General features: G+C 42.0%; 1 protein-coding gene across 1 annotated transcript in view; it reads right to left on the bottom strand.

Annotated features, from left to right (window-relative positions):
- Positions 1-6,139, bottom strand: part of TRAK1 (trafficking kinesin protein 1) — a 90,273-nt gene extending 84,134 nt beyond the window's left edge. The window contains exon 1 of the mRNA XM_066631118.1: positions 5,845-6,139. The gene's annotated coding sequence lies outside the window, so the exon portion shown is untranslated. The remainder of the gene's footprint in view (positions 1-5,844) is intronic.
- Between the last annotated feature and the right edge of the window lie 7,136 nt (positions 6,140-13,275).

Raw genomic sequence — 13,275 nt, 5'->3', positions numbered from 1 at the left:
CGGCAGCTCCCTAAATGGCTGAGAATGTCGAGACCCTGAAGCAGCTGACAAGTTGAGCTGAGTGATTCCACCTGCTCTTGGTGTGAGCAAGAAGTGTCTTGGCTGCCCTCCATGTGAGAGACGGAGCTGCTTGTCAGCCTGCTTGGGAGAACTGGAGGCCAGAAGTGAGACCAAACCAGGAAGATTCATTCTGAAATGTTGTTGGTTCTTGAAAGAGAGAACCTCTATGATTGTAAAAATCCCCTTGAGGGATTTAGAAACGCCTGCCTATGTAAACCTCCTTGAATAAAGTCAGAGGAGTAATCCGATGACCAAAAAGGCGGTATATAAATACCTAGTTAGTTATTATTATCAAAGGTTATCTGCAAGCATGATGTACAAGATAAGAGAGCCTGTTGAACTCCCTCCTGTGGCAGACACAGCTCCTTGGCTGAGGCCACATGCTCCCTTTCAATTTCAGGTATGCACACATTAGGCCTATTAGGGTGGGTAGACTGAGCCACACTGGAATTACTGAGAAGGGAAATTCAGTTAAGCCCCAAATTTCTCCAGTGCTTCCAGGGGGGCTCAATCTGAAGAACCCAGGATATATTCAAGCTGTGCCTCCATAAAGGTGGGAATTCCTCTTCAGACCATGGGCCATCTTCTACAATACCCAACTATCAAAGGATGTGTTGTCCAAGGTGCTGGTGTGGACCCTTTAGGGCACAATCCTAACTAGGTCTACTCAGAAGTAAGTCCTATTTTGTTCAATGGAGCTTACTCTCAGGAAAGTGTGGTTAGGACTGCAGCCTTAGTGATTGATGAAGATGTGAACCAAACTCCAGGTTGCTGACCTGCACATGGCCTTGAGGGAAGGATACAGCTGAAGGGGAGGTTTGCAGGCTACCTCAGTGAGTGGCTCATAATCCCCATGTTACTCTGGGCCCAACCTTACCCCAGGCCCTATGACCAGGAGACAGGGTTGAGCAGCGAGGTGGCTAAGTTTGCAGATGACACCAAGCTTTTCTTAGTGGCAAAGACCAGAAGCAATTGTGAGGAGCTCCAGAAGGATCTCTCCAAACTGGCAGAATGGGCAGCAAAATGGCAGACACGTTTCAATGTAAGTAAGTGTAAAGTCATGCACACTGGGGCAAAAAATCAAAACTTCACATATAGGCTGATGGGTTCTGAGCTGTCTGTGACACATCAGGAGAAGGGTGGCAGTGCACAGCTTGATGAGTGTCAACCCAATATGCAGCGGCGGTAAAGAAGGCCAATTCTATGCTTGGGATCATTAGAAAAGCTATTGAGAACAAAACAGCTAATATTATAGTGCCATTGTACAAATCTATGGTAAGGCCACACCAGGAGTATTGTGTCCAGTTCTGGTCGCCACATCTCAAAAAGGACATAGTGGAAATGGAAAAGATGCAAAAGAGAGCAACTAAAATGATTACTGGGACACCTTCCTTATCAGGAAAGGTTATGGTGCTTGGGTCTCTTCAGCCTAGAAAAGTGGCGCCTGAGGGGGGACATGATTGAGACATTCAAAATTATGCACGGGAAGGATAGAGTGGATAGAGAGATGCTCTTTTCCTTCTCACACAACACCAGAACCAGGGGACATCCACTAAAATTGAGTGTTAGGAGAGCTAGGACAGGCAAAAGAAAATATTTCTTTACTTGGTGTGTAGTTGGTCTGTAGAACTCCTTGCCACAGGATATGGTGATGGCATCTGGCCTAGATGCCTTTAAAAGAGAATTGGACAAATTTCTGGAGGAAAAATCCATTATGGGTCAGCCCACACTTCATTTCTGTTTCATTTCTATTTTCTCCTCTACACTCTTGTTCTATCCAAACAAATGCATCTTCATGTAATACATATATTCTTATTTAAGAACTAGATTTGCATACAAAAAAATCTAGTCATATGTTCCTTCTGGTGATGAACCTCTTTCTCAACAACTATTTCTGCCCAGAAGGCCACTGCATCTTATTTCTAAATTGTGTGCACTACTAACAACTTGACTAGTTCAAGATCTTCATGTTACTCTTACAGCACAACTATACTTTGCTATAACTCAAACAATTTAATAAGTCCCCTTTGCCTTAAGTTTCACCAGTAGAAGAGTTGGAACGATATGTATAAACTTACAGTATATCCATTTCTGTCACCTACAATTTTGAGTAGCAAAAACAAACAAGCTGAAATATGCAGTAGTGGTACATGCAAAAATTGGGAAGTTCTTGCCAGCTACTGTTTTGACAAAGGAAATTACAAGAAATGGAAAGGCAGGTCTAAAAACTTATTTTAAAACGAGAGAGTGGCAGCAGTTCCTCAACCATAAGGCTGACTTAGGACAAGTTTGAACAAGTCTCTCAGATCAGTATCCTGAGCAGAGGAATGTGATTTGTTAGTGTTTACAGATTCAGCATTTATGGCATGTAGTAAATCAAAGTAAAAATAAGATGGGTCCTCTGAAGAGTGTGATTTCAGCAGCAGCATCTCAATAGGCAGCCTCAAACTCATCTTTTCCCTTGTTACTTCTTTTTCCTTTTATCTATTCTCATCTTCTTTTTGTGTGAACGTAATTCACTTTCACCATTCCTAACAATTCCTGTGTCAACTCATCACACTCACACAAGCAAGTGAGGATGGGATCAAATAAAGTCAAGTATAAGTGTAGATAAGTAGAGGTACTGAGGGCTTTGAAAGGCATTCCTACAGAAATGGTCTTCTTGAGGATAGACTTGTCAAAGCTGCAAGTGACCTGCAACAAAGAAGAGCCTGATTCAAGTATACAGACAGTGTGGCAAGAGGCACAGAAACAGGGGTGGAAGAAGAAGAAAAGAGGACTGATGGCAGATATGTTAAACTGAAGAAAATACAAAGGAATCTGTTTTCAAAGGGAAACAGATGTAGAAAGAGTGGTAAAGGACATGATCACCAGGCTAGTACAATGTATGTCTTGTCAGATTACACTATTTCAGACTTGTGGGGATAGAATTTAATTTGCAGGAGCAGTACACGTTCCCTCAAAATCCCTGCACATTCAAATCTAACATGTCACACTGAATGTTTTCAGTGACATGCTAGTTTGGCAGAGAAAGGCAGGAGACGGAGGTAGAGTTGCATCAAGGCTTAGGAGATTACTAAATCATTCTAATAAATCCCTTAGCCCCAAACAGATTGTATTCCAGTTATTTAACAACAGCCTTGTCTAAAAGCTTGCACTGAATTCCACTGTAGAACTTGGTCCAATACAGTTCTACTTGCTCGGCCTCTCTCATTCTGTATACAGCCACCATCAAGGAGGAAAAAGTATAGCATGTGTCAACGTCCAATCAAAGATTTACAACATGATGCCATGAAAGAAAAAAGTGTATGACTAACAAAGAGTACTGTCTTCAGCTTATCAAAAGATGAAAGCAGCAAGAGACTTACATTTCTTTCTACGGAACATTATCAAGAGATCATCTGTAATGAGCAGAGCTGTTCTGGCATGCAAACCAAAAGAGGATATTCAGTCAAATTCTTCCTGACCTCAAGGGAACACTTTTTAAAAAAACACCAGAGAGTCTTAAGCACATATTGTTGCAACATGCCCACAGCGGATGTAATTCCTTTTAACAGCAGCAAATTCAGATCCAGCATGTTTGTGTGGGGCCCTCAGTTTACCTGGGATTTTTCAAAATTCAACAGATAACTACAGGCATGATTAGCTATTGCACATAATCTGAATCTTTCTGTCCCCAACGGCATGGTGACCCACTTAAGTATAGTCAACTGCAGGTCTTTCAAATGTTTCAAGAGGGTCTGTAGCTTAGCTGCAGCAGAGCACATTCTTGGCACAAAGAAGTCCCAGGTTCAATCACTGGCATCTCCAGATGGGGTAGAAACCGCTGCCAGAAATCCTGGACAGCTGCTCTCAGTCAGTACAGACAATACAGGTCATGCCTTGCTATCCAGTTTAAAAAAATAATAATCCGTGGAAAAATAGCTTTAAAGACCCACTTCCAAGTTTCTAGCTCCAGAATGCATTGGTATAGACACTATACCTGACTCAGCCACTAGATGGGGTGAATAATGGAATCTAATGGAATGAAATTATAATTATTTTGCAGCATAAAGGTAGGAAATTGGATTTTGGTGCTTTTTTTCCTTGTTACAAGGCATTTAAAGGTGGATCCCGGTATCAATGGTGAGTCTAATAGTGGATGTAACTACATACACTCCAAATTTACACGATTAATACAAATTATGCATCAAAGCAGCAGAAAAACTTCCTCACAAGGTTGGTTCTATCTGCCTGGACAGCACAGAAAAATCCTTCCTACTCTCAATAACTGTAAAATAATCAGTTGCTCACACCAACTATGAAAGTGAGGAGGAAAAAAAAACTTCTACATACATGCTATTCCCAAGTTAAGGTTCCAAAAGTAGATGAGTGCAAAATTATGCAGCTGAGAAATGTTAAAAGGAAAAACAGATGACATGCTTCCAGGTCGCAGAATAGGGGAGGTCCCAGCCCAATCTCGGCACATCTTGTAGTTCGCACACAACACCATATGGAAATAATGCTACAAACTCAGGAGTAAAGCTGGAAGTAGTTCAAGGCAGTGTTTATAACACTGTACACATGATATGTCCCTTGGGGTAAAGGTGCCCCATCCCTTAAAGCAGTGTTTCTCAAACTGTGTGTCGGGACCCACTAGGTGGGTTGCGAGACAATTTCAGGTGGGTCCCCATTCATTTCAATATTTTATTTTTAATATATTAGACTTGATGCTACCATGATATGTGACTGCATTTGGGAAAATGTTATAGACCTGTACTTTTAACAAACTACTATGTATATTCTTTTAACAATGATAATAATGGAAACTTACTCCTGAGTAAGTGTGGGTAGGATTACATTCCAGGATAGTTAAAAATTTTCCTGCTTGATGTCACTTCCGGTCATGACAAAACTTCCAGTGGGTCCCGACAGATTCTCATTCTGTCCCGGTGGGTCCCAGTGCTAAATGTGTGAGAACCACTGCCTTAAAAGATTAAGCTCTATCAAATCTTTGTCATAAACCTAAGAAGTCTTAGGGCACAATCCTAACCAGGTCTACTCAGAAGTAAGCCCTATTTTGTTCAATGGGGCTTACTCTCAGGAAAGTGTGGTTAGGATTGCAGCCTTAGTTAGATACCCCTTGGAAACATAATGCTTATGACTTGGAAGAACTACACTGAAAAAAGATTTATACTAAGTTTCCTCCACTATGAGGTACTTACTGGAAGGGTACAAGTATTAATTTCTATCAATTTTTCATATGTTCTTACTATCTTTGCTATTATAAGACTGCAATACCTGACCTGTCTCCAACCAAAAAGTTCAAAATTCCTAGCCTATTGGAAAACACTTATAGGATGCCAAATTTGGAGTTTCTGTTAAGCATCCACCATCTGTTGTCTTTATAATCAAAGATTTTTGTAGGGAATACTGTTTAATAAAGACAGATTTTTCTAGGTATACTGGCCAGAATCATTCTTATGTACAGAAAAGAAATATTTTCTCTTATTGGTCAAAAATATTATTTGGTGTCTAATCCTATGCATATCTACTCAGAAGAGGAACAGGATCCTGATGGGCACAGATTTTGCTTGGCTACCAAGAATAGCCAGTTTGTGGAATATTATCTTGGAATATATGTCTGTAACAACTGCTCCTTCCTGTTGTCTAGATAAAGCCTTCTAAAGCTTGGTTGGTTCTACTAAGGAGTTCTAGGTGTGATGGTTGCTGTGTTTGATTGTATATGAACACTGTGCACAAACACTTCTCCAAGAAAAGAGAGTGAATGACAGTATTACGTACCAGTAATGGTGCCAGCATCTCTGTACTCCCTGTAATCTGGCGCATCGTTTTCCACAGCTTCGCTTACATAGTGCTCTTCATGAATGCCTGCCTGACAGGCTACGACCGCATGGTTGGATGTCTCGGAAGAGGGCACAGTGGCAGCCAAACTGCAGTCGTTCAAAGCTGTGGCGTCCAGCTTGGCAGGTTTCACAGGGAAATGCCAACTGCCATCAGGGGGGCCAGTACTGGAGACTGGGTCTGGCAGAGGTAGAAAATGCAGTCTTCTTTCTTTGTTGTTATTGGTTCCCTTGAGATGTCTGTAAGAAACATACCAAGAGAAACATAGCATAGGTTAATTCAGGCAATCCCAAAGAAGATACCAGAAAATAAAACACATTTCTTAAATTGTTTGTTCTCTTCCAACGATCCCAAGACAAATTTGGCGAAAGCTGAAATATACCCAGGTAGAGTAGCCTGGATAAGCTGCCCAGGAGCAGCTGCCAGACATAGCATATAATAGTGACTATTTAATTCTTAGATAGATGTTAACACACATTTAACATATGCATACACATACAGGTTATGGGAGAAAGTCAGATGTCATAGAGCCTATCCATTTTAAATGTAAACAGAAAAACTGTAGAAGGGAGCCTAGGAACTATTTTTATTACATCATAGCATCTTAGACATCAATGCTAATTGCAATCAAAGTGGGCCCTGGCTCAACTGCCACACCCAGCATCACCCAATCATTCAGGCTTCCTTTCAAGTATGACAAGTTCAAACAGACTGACAGTCCACTCCTAACCTATTTTCCAGAGCCAATGCAACCACAATGCAGTTCCAAGGAACAAATGTTCCTTTACTTTGAAGAGGCCTCTGTGACTTCTCCCCCCTCTCCACACGCTGCAGAATGTAGTATGCAACCTGTTGACATGGTTGCATCGGTGCTGGAAAGCTGGTTAGGCTTGGGCTGTTACATTAATCAACAGAAAGGTCAAAATTGCCACTAAAGTAAATTAAATTTAGAACATGGCAATGAGTGTAAGGATCAAACCAAATCGCACTATGTTTCAAACAGAATTTGATTAGAGCAATGCCCACCCAAGGAACATCACTTTCCTGAGAACCAACACTAAAGGTGTTTTAAGGGATTGATTAGCTTAGTCAAAAGTTACATTGACTTGCCCATCTCAGTATTACCAGGCACTCTATACAAGCTGGAAGATGATTTAGGGTGCAATCCTAACCAACTTTCCAGTACTGACACAGCTGTGCCAATGTGGCATGCATTGCGTTCTGCAGTGGAGTGGCAGTCAAGGGGGCCCCCTCAAGATAAGGCACGTTTGTTACCTTACCTTGGGGCTGCATTGTGGCTAAGTCAGTGCTGGAAAGCTGGTTAGGATTGTGCCCTTAGCCTGGTAAAAATAAGACTCAAATCCGCATCCTTCAATGATTTCTCCTAAAGTTGTGTTTCACAATATTTATCCCCTGCTATATCACTCTGCATGGCACACCAATTTGAAGTATCACCAGTTACTTCTGGATTGGAAGGCCAATGAATGCGATAAACACTGGTAAGAGGCTCAGGACAGACAGGAGGGCTTTTTCAAGCAAGTGAAAAGTGCATGCTGGAGCTCTGCCAGCTGAACTGCGCCTCCTACCACTGCTTGTTGCGTTGCATTGCTCATCTTGCTGACAGGCAGTGGGGGTCTGGAGGCCCTGTGAGGACCACCAGACACCACCTCAAGAACCACTGGTGGTACGAGGACCACTGGTTGAGAAATACTATCCTAAAGAACTTAGTAAATAGATTTTTACATTGAGCAACTTCTCTCATGCTCAAAAATAATCTGTCAACGATGTCATTTCCTTAAATACACTTGGACAAACATGATGAGGTGCCCAAATGATTAGTTTAGGGCATCAGGATTGCTATTCTAGTCCTTTCAACAGACACAGTCCGGACATGCTTCAAGCCACAGTCATCCCCCCACAGTCCATGTGTACATGAGCACTGTGCAAGCTTCCAAATGTGAGCAACTGTTTTCATGACTAGGTACATCTTAGAACACTTTGTGTGATCCCACTTGTGATATATGGCATACAACCAGAACCAAACAAAGTTGCTATCTTCATATGTACTATAGAACTTATAACTGAACTTCTAAGCTTTGACTGAGCCAAAGCACCCACTGTGCAGGTCCTTGAAAAGTGACTACAGTTCTCAAAAGGCAACTTGGAGATTCATCAAGATTCCCATGCCTTTGATGGGGTCTGATTCACCTTTAGGAAACACAGCACTACAATAACCAACACAAGATGAGGGATATGCAACTCTATTAAGAGGGCTATGTATAGTCTTATTAAGGCACATCTTCCAGAAAGCCTTTGACTTTGCACGGTATATGAAGTACTTGTACACAGTAGGGACGTTGCAAGTGTTGCTCCTTACAGCACTTGGGTGATCCAAGAAGTCTCAAACTATGGTAAAACAGCCCATGTTGTAGCTCCTTTCCACACCAACATTAATTCCATTTTTCCAAATATTAACACTAGCGTGAGAGAAAGCTACAGCATGGCCCTTTTTGTGTTACCCTAGTAGCATGCAGGAAGAGGCACTGTAGGACATCAATAAAATGCAATGACTTTTAGAGTTGTAACTTTTAAGCCTGTGCATTAAAAAAAAAAATCAGTGCCTATTACAGATTATTCATCCCACTAAAATCATGAAGTATAGTATACTCCCTGTGCAATTAAGTTTGAAACCATGCACTTGAAGTATAAAACCGAAAAGTTTATTGAGTCTAGCTAGCACAATATTTACTAAACAGTGCAACAATTATCTAAAAAAGCAAGTGTTTAAAGGTCAATTTTTCGCCCAACATCATTTCAAGTGGCAGGAAGGGGGAAAAGAGATCCATATTGCATGGTCAGTATTTTTATTTGTTTAATTCAAGGTGTGCAGGAGACACACATCTAAACACGGGCCTGACTGGACAGCAAAGGATCAGGCCAGTTATACGGCAATTTACAGGACTGATGGCAAGAGATGACAGATCTGCAGTCTAGGAACGACCTATTTTCCATTGAGCCACATAACCACCCCCTCCCTTCTTTAATTATCAGTGGAGCCTAATGTTCCAAATTTGAATGGAGACCAGTTTGTGTCTCAAATGCAAAAGGAGTTTTCACACCTCCAAAATTCAGACGAAGCTTTTCACCTCCAAATTCTGCTGAACAGCATATTTGGTGGCTTTTAATCATAGCCACCTCCTGAACTCCTGAGTTTGGGAAAAACAACTTTTGTAAACAAAGGCAGGGTTGCACACCTCCAAGAATCCCTCATCATGACTGAAAAAGTCAATAACAAGCAAATCGAATAACATTGGGTAATGTTTATTAGATAATCAAATAAAAATATTTGGCTAATAAACTAACCAAATGAGAAACAAGCCAATAATCCTCCAACTAGTTACTGAACTCTCAACCGGGAGAGGAAACAAAGGCAGAAGCCAGCAGGGGTCTGGCAATAGAGAACCTCCTGACTAAGTCTTCTCCAACCTAAGAACACCATACGATTTTACGGGGCAAAAACTTATTAAAATCCTTGGCATAAGAGCCTCAGAGCCCAATCCTGTGGTCAGTGGCATGGCTCCATGCCACCAACCACATTTGCAGGGCTTACCACTGGGCTCCCGCCGGTGCTAGCCCAGCACCAACCGGTGCTGGGCTAGCACCGGGTGGTGGCCCAAGTTCCGCAGCTTGGTGGTCTCCTGGACCAACGGGCTGTGGAATGGGAGGCGGGGGCATGGACAGGGGCATGGGGGAGGCGTTCCGGGGAGGGGGGAGGCCGGCAGGGAGGAGGCATGCCAAGGGGCAGGTGGGAGGAGGATCTGTGGAGCTGAGCTCTGCAGGATCCAGGGCGCTTGTGGGGGGCTGTGTGCCCTACACGGGCACCTTTACTTTACCGCCGACCTTTTGGTCAGCTGTAAAGTGAGTAACCCCATTTGCGGGGCTGTTTACCTTACTCGGGGGAAGGGGACAAACGTCCCCTTCTCCCGAGGAGCCTCCCGCAGTAGCGCAGGAGGCACAGGATTCAGCAGCAGCCCTTTTCAGTGCCACCGAGTCTAGGTGATCCAGGCAGCTCAGGATTGGGCTGCCATTTCCTTACCCACTCATTTCCTTGTTTGGTTTATTCATTCCCCTGCCTTACTGTTGGTTCATGGAACATCAGCCAGTTACATTACAACACTCCCAAACCAGGAACGACATGCTCCACCAGGTTACATCACCACATAAAGCCCTTTCTTTCCAGACTTCTCTCCTTCTACCTCCAAGTGCTACTGAAGATGCCAAGGCAACGTGGGATTTTGGGCACTTTCTCTCTCCAAGCATCCCTACCCAAAGGAAGTCTGGTTCCCCTGCCCTGTTCTCTTCAAAGCTACTGCCTTGTTGCATGCCAAGGGCTTGCTCAAAGACCGCTCTGTCTGCATGACCCCTCTTTGGAGCAGAAAGGTTCACGCCACCGGTGGGCGGCCCTATCCCTTTCCTTGTCTCAAGTGAAGTCGCACTGACTGCATGCTTAGTGGTTGTTACACTTCTTTGTGACTGAAGCCAATTTTCTTCTTTTTGTACATTTTTGTACAAAATGGGGCCTCCACTCCCAAACTTCCTTGACTGATATTCGCATCCTCTCAAAGGGAGAATCTTAATTACCTATTGCAAACTCCTCTGGAGATTTGAAGCATCAGTCAAGAGTGTTTATTTGGTGTGAGAGACCAACACGCCTAACATTAGCGAGTAAAGTGCATTCATGGTCTGTTTATAGATTTCACCCCTTGCCTGTAGCCCTCAATTCAGGGTACAGAGAGCTGCTCCCAGCCACAGCCTTTTGCTGTGGCCTGAAATGCCTAACCTTTCTCACTAAATTATTCTATTTTTTCTTTTTTCCCCCATTATCCCCCCAAATCTTTCCTTACCTAGGTTTCTTTGGGCAGCCCATCTAATCTCCCTATGGCTTTCCCCAATTTGCTCTGCCCTCCCCTTTCTAAGTTCATCTCCTCTTCTCATTTCTTTCTTATCCACTTTCTCCAGGGCTCCATGGTGTGTGTGAAATTTAGTTGTAGATTTCACAACAGTAGTGTGTGAGCTAATTCAGTTAGATCCAGTATGAACCCCCTACTTTGTTTTTGAGCACTTAGTCAATTTTGTGCAACTTCACCCTTGTCTCCATTCCCCTTTCCCTGCCAAATTACACAGTTGTGTTATTGGCGACTAGATTGAATCCATGTATACAATTGCTTTTCTCTCCTGTGACATGTGTTTTAAAAAACACTGCTGGTTAACAAAGAATACAGCCCTTTCCCTCCCTCATTTTAAGTTTCCTCCATATTATGTCTCTTGAGTAACAGTAAGCCAGGAATCATGATAAACCAAAGTTTAAAATTCAGCAAGTTCCTAGATTTCATGTCGCCACTTAAATTTGTTTCCTGCTCTATCCCACAGTCAGGAATAGATCCTTAGATGCTAGTCTTCCTCACTTATTGTAACCACATAGACTTCCTTTGCTACTTAAAGTATTTATCTACATGCACAGGAACATAGAGTCTCTTGGAACCTTAAAGTCTATAAATGCAATGCGCATGCAGAAAGTAGTAGGAAAGAGTATGGAAAAATGCTTTCATAGAGTGAGACTTCATTTGTTCCAAGGTTATCTGTATTCTGGACTAATGATGTTTCCTTTCCAATGACAGATATCAGGCTGCCTAATATTCCACAGACATTAAATTCGGGATTTGATTTGCATATGTGTTCCTGTTCAGAAACTACATCATAGAGTACTGGTTGAAGATGGTACATCTTTAGCAACACTATGGAAAAAAACAGAATACACATGAAATAAGAAATTAACTCAAAAGATAATGGCAGATAGCAATTACGAGAAAAAAACACATACAGTCAGGCTGCATTGCACTTTTATGTGCCCAAAATCAAGTACATGCACTGAACAAACAAAAAGAGGAGAAAATAAACTGTTTAAATAATGTGGGAAATTCTTCCCACCATACCAGTCACCAAGTACATGCTCCACAGCAAGCAAGAGATAGGAGAAAGAATTGGCTAATGGAGGGAATTCTCAATGCCAGGGTTGTGAGCAGCTGGGAAGGGAAGCACAAGCTCTGAAGGACTAAGAATAAACCATCATCATCATCATCATCATCATCATCATTAATAATAATAATAATAATAATAATAATAATAATAATAATAATAATAATAATAAACAACTTTATTTATATCCCACCCTTCCCCCCCCAAAGGGACCCAGGGCAGCGACTCGTTAAATGAGTCAATTCCTCAGTCACCTGGTGGCTGTTCTTGCAGCAGTCTTCTCTCCTGTGCCATGGTGACTACTCCAAGAGCATTCCACCAACCTACCAGGTGAGGGAAATAGGTTTATGCTGGCCAGTCTACCATTAGTCACTGTGACAGTTGTGGCGTAAATGCATATATCTTGGAGAGTCCCAGTAATAACGTTTGAGAACCCCTTAGGATTATACCTTAGGATTTCTGCAATTAGGAGACCGCACATGGTCTTTCAACATAAACTTCTTTCATCCCAGGCAACAGTTTAGCACACCCTCCTAATGGAGTTGGCATCCTGTGAGAGATAGAGATAGAGATAGAGATAGAGATAGATAGATAGAGATAGAGATAGAGATAGAGATAGATAGATAGATAGAGATAGAGATAGAGATAGATAGATAGATAGAGATATAGATAGAGAGAGAGAGAGAGAGAGAGATAGATAGATAGAGAGATAGATAGATAGAGAGAGAGATAGATAGAGAGATAGATAGAGAGATAGATAGATAGATAGAGAGATAGATAGAGAGATAGATAGAGAGATAGATAGAGAGATAGAGAGATAGATAGAGAGATAGAGAGATAGAGAGATAGAGAGAGAGATAGAGAGAGATAGAGAGAGAGATAGAGAGATAGAGAGATAGAGAGAGAGATAGAGAGATAGAGAGATAGAGAGATAGAGAGATAGAGAGAGAGAGAGATAGAGAGATAGAGAGATAGAGAGATAGAGAGATAGAGAGATAGAGAGATAGATAGATAGATACTTTATTTATGGTCATCTGACCAGCTAATCACAGACAACAAAACAAAATACACAGAATTAAAACCAGCACCCCTTTACACATATATATAAAATCAGGGGAAAGAAGGAATCAACAGGGTTCCTCCCCTTGACCGTCAGGAAAAAAAAATCCTACCATCTAACAAAATGAAATATAGTCCTATGGAGAAGATTTCTTCCTTATTGTGGCACCAAACAGGAACAGAATGCAAAATTTTCTATTAAGAAGTCAATAACACAGCAACACTCCAGAGCTTGACACAGCATTGTCATATCAAAAGAGGTCACTTCCCCACTCC

This window comes from Tiliqua scincoides, chromosome 5, assembly GCF_035046505.1.
Source record: "Tiliqua scincoides isolate rTilSci1 chromosome 5, rTilSci1.hap2, whole genome shotgun sequence".
NCBI lineage: Eukaryota > Metazoa > Chordata > Lepidosauria > Squamata > Scincidae > Tiliqua > Tiliqua scincoides.
This window is presented reverse-complemented; position numbering and strand designations above follow the sequence as displayed.